The following is a 4,408-nucleotide window of genomic DNA, read 5'->3' on the forward strand; positions in this document are numbered from 1 at the left end:
TATATATATATATAAAATAAAATGAAGTGCATGAAGTACATTGGCTTGTAACTCAAGAATGCCAGATCCTATCTACTCTAAACCTTGCAAAATAGCTGAATAGCACCCAAGGAAAAGTATAAGAGGGTTATTTTTTTCACTCGATCCTTTTTGGGGCTTCCAGTGACTGTTTAAAGGACATCTGGGTTCTGTGCCTGGTGTTGGGAGGAGGTTGGGGGTCAGACTTAAGCTGTTTATTACCCCCCTCTACTTCTATACGACTGCTAGTGAAACACTTAGCTGCATGCTCTGTTTTCCCTGTAATGGGATTCTCTCAAGCTCGCTGGAAGGGAAGGGGTCAGGTATACTGATATTCTTCCCCAGGTGGCCCTCCCTGCTCCTTGCCGCCATGTGCAGCATCTGGGACTCTGCTGGAAGTGGCGGGAAGTGCCCTGCAATTGAGCTAAGGCAGCTCTGCCCGCTCCCTGCTTCCTGGTGCCCTGGCAGGGAGCATACCAGGCTGTTCAGCCAGGGCGGACACAGGGAGAAGCAGAGACGATGACCAGACCGAGCACCTCCGGCCTGACTGAGCTGCTTTTGACCCGGACCCAGAGTGAAGTCGCAGCCCAGTGCCCTCACAGCATGGAGGAAGCTGCTATCAGGACCCCACAGCCGAACAGTTGCCCGTGCTGCTGGCTCTCATAGTTTCATAGTAGGTAGGGTTGGAAGGGACCTGAGCAGATCATCAAGTCCTTCTCTTGGAAGTTGGCTCCAGGTCCTAGCCACCCTGACTGTGAAGTATCACCTCCTGATATCTAGTCTAAATCTACCCTCTGCCAGCTTGTGACTGTGATTTCTAGTCACTCCTGGGAATGCTCGGGGGAACAGGGCCTCCCCCAATGCCTGCTGGTCCCCTCTGACTAATTTGTAAATGGCCACCGGGTCCCCCCTCAGCCTTCTCTTGTGGAGGCTGAACAGGTTCAGGTCCCTTAGCCTCTCCTCGTAGGGTCTGCCCTGCTGCCCCCGATCATGCGAGTGGCCCTCCTCTGAACCCTCTCCATGCTGTCCACATCCCTCCTGAAGTGCGGCGCCCAGAACTGGACGCAGTACTCCAACTGCGGCCTGACCAGTGTTGCACAGAGGGGGAGGATCACCTCCTTGGTCCTGCTCAAGATGCATCTGTGGATGCACAACAAGGTGTGGTTGGCCTTCCTGACTGTGTCCCCACACTGTCGGCCCATGTTCATTTTGGCATCAATGATGACTCCAAGATCCTTTTCTGTCTCTGCACTGACAAGAAGGGAGTTCCCCAGCCTGTAGGTATGCTGCCGGTTCTTACTGCCCAAGTGCAGTACTCTGCACTTGTCAGTATTGAATCCCATCCTATTCTCATTTGCCCACCCCTGTAACCTGTCCAGGTCCAGCTGTATCCTGTCCCACATCCCTCCAGGTTGAAAATGACATGTCCACCACCACTCTCTGGGTGCGGCCGTCCAGCCAGTTAGTGACCCATTTGACTGGGTAGGTGTTGACACCACAGTCTCCTAGTTTTTTAATGAGAATGGGGTGAGAGACAGTGTCGAAGGCCTTCCTGAAGTCCAGAAAGACTATGTCCACCGGGACACCTGCGTCCAAGGATATTGTGACCTGGTCGTAGAAGGCCACCAGGTTGGTCTGACAGGACCTGCCTCGAATGAACCCGTGTTGGTTGCCCCTGAGCATAACCTCCCCTGCCGGCCCCTCGTGGACATGCACCCGGATAATTCTCTCAAAAAGCTTCCCCAGGACCGAGGTAAGACTCATGGGCCTATAGTTTCCTGGGTCCTCCTTCCTCCCTTTTTTGAAAATGGGAACCACATTGGCCCTTTTCCAGTCATCAGGCACCTCGCTGGAGCACCACGAGTGCTCCTAAAGCCGTGCCAGGGGTCCCATAATGACCTCTGCTAATTCCCTCAGCACCCGGGGGTAGAGGTCGTCAGGACCTGCTGATTTAAATGCGTCCAGTCCCTCCAGAAGTTCCCTGACTAGGTCCTCTCTGACCTGGGCCTGGGTGCACCTCCCCGGGGGCCTATGGGGGTGCCAGTGAGGAGGATGACCTGGTCCCTGCTCAGAAAACTGGAGGCAAAGAAATTGTTAAATAGATTAGCTTTGTTGTCTGGTGCGACGACCAGATTTCCTAGGGTGTCTTGCAGAGGCCCCACGTTACCCGGTACCTTCTTTTTACCCCCTATGTATTTAAAAAAGGACTTCCTGTTGTCCTTGATCCGGGTGGCTAGTCCCACTTCCATCTCCGCCTTGGCCTTCCTGACCGCCCCCCTGCAGCCCCGAGCAGCAGAGGTATAGTCCTCCCTGGTGATGGCCCCTCCCTTCCATTGGGTGTACGCCTGCTTTTTAGCTAGGAGACATTCCCAGATGCTTTTGGTGAGCCATGCCCGCTAAATGGTATCCAGGACAATTGTCTGGTGGCCCTTCCCTAGTTACACCTTGGGCTTGGGAATTGCTGAACTGTGGATTGCTGATGTTCCCGTATGCTTTTGGTGAGCCATGGGGGCTTTTGCGCCCCCTTGCCCCCTTTGATCCGCATTGGGATTACCTCCCTTTGGGCTTGGAGGATCATCTCCTTAAGGAATGACCACTCTTCTTGGACACCCGACTTCCCTCCCCTCCGGGACCTCAGTGTCTCCCCCACTATTCTCAGCCCCCAGCTCGCCAAAGAGTTGTCCAGATCATGTTGCTCATTAAAAAAAACAGTCTTCTTTATTGCTGCTGCCCCCACCCCAGCCACTGAGAGGCTTGTTAGCTAGAGGGTGGGATGTTGGGTGGGGAGCAGACCAGCATCACATCAGGAGCAAGGTAGTGCCCTGCATGGCCCTGACCCCACAGCCTGTGCTGGTGCAATTGGGGCTGGAGCAGGGAGGGTGCACGTGAGCAGGGAGGGTTGGTGCCAGCCAGGGCACCCGTGCTTGGGGCTGCTTTTATGTGTTGGGCTGAGTGCTCCCCACTGTGGGGCGAGTGGAGTGGGGAGATCGCAGCCCCCATCCGTGAGCAAGGGCCCAGCCTGTGCCCCTTCCTGGCAATCAGGCCCCAGGGCTCGGTGCCCAAGCACCAAGAGGGCTCAGCTCTGGCCTGCGGCCCAGGGAAACAACCTCCCAGGCCTTGCCCAGCAGGCACCCAGGGCTCTGGCGGAGCCAGGACACAGGATGGTGCTTGTCCACGGAGAGGGCAACCAACTTCTGCCTCGTCTTCTAACCGGGGTGCCAGGGCCTAGTATGGGCCTGGCAGGGCAGACAGGATGCCTGGGTCTGGTGCCCGGTGCTGGGAAGAGGTTGGGGGTCAGACATAAGCTGTTTATTGCCCCGCTCTACCTCTAGATGACTGGCCAGTGAAACACTTAGTGGCATGCTCTGTTTTTCCTGTAGTGGGGTTTGCTCAAGCTCGCTGGAAGGGGTCATGTATACTGATATTCTTCCCCAGGTGGCCTTCCCTGCTCAATGCTGCCGTGTGCAGCTCTGCCAGAAGCAGCGGGGAGCTCCACACAATACAACCAGGGCAGCTTGGCCCGCTCCCTGCTTCCTGGTGCTATGGCAGGGAGCATTTCAGGCTGTTCAGCCTGGACCGAACACAAGGAGCAGCAGAGTGGATGACCAGGCCGAGCCTGTGTGGCCTGGCTGAGCTGCCTTTCACACTGCCCTAAAGCCAGATGTAGCCCAGTGCCCTGGCAGCACGGAGCAAGCCGCTATCAGGGGCCCCAGCCAGACAGCTGCCTGTGCTGCCAGCTCTCTCACTGCTCACTAAAGAGCTGTCCAGACCAGGTTGCTCGTTAAAACAAATGATGCCCTTTGCTGCTGCTGCCCCCATCCCAGCCACTGACAGGCTTGTTAGCTAGAGGGTGGGATGTGGCGCGGGAAGCAGACCTGCACCACAGCAGGAGCAGAGCAGTGCCCTGACCCTGCAGCCTGTGCTGGTGCAGCTGGGGCTGCAGGTGGAGCAGGGAGGGCGTGTGAAAGCAGAGAGGGGTGGCGCCAGCTGGGGCACCCATGCTAGGGATTGCTTTTATGTGCTGGTCTGGGCGCTCCCCACTGCGAGTGAGTGGGGCGGGGAGATCGCGTCCCCCGGCCGTGAGCAAGGGCCCAGCCTGTGCCCCTCCCTGGCAATCAGGCCCCAGGGCTCGGTGCCCGGGCACCAAGAGGGCTCAGCTTTGCACTGGAGCGCAGCTCTGGCCTGTGGCCCAGGGAAACAATCCCCAGGCCTTGCCCAGCAGGCACCCAGGGCTCTGGCGCAGCCAGGACACAGAACTGTGCATGCCCATGGAGAGGCAAGATGTCTGATTTTGTCACCGCTGCCCCTGCGGAGCACGAGAGGCCCAGACCCCATCCCGCAGGGCCCACAGCGCAGGGCTGAGCCGCAGGGGTCCCAGCTGGATCCGCTC

Source organism: Alligator sinensis, unplaced genomic scaffold (assembly GCF_000455745.1).
Source record: "Alligator sinensis unplaced genomic scaffold, ASM45574v1 scaffold811_2, whole genome shotgun sequence".
NCBI classification, from domain to species: Eukaryota; Metazoa; Chordata; order Crocodylia; family Alligatoridae; genus Alligator; species Alligator sinensis.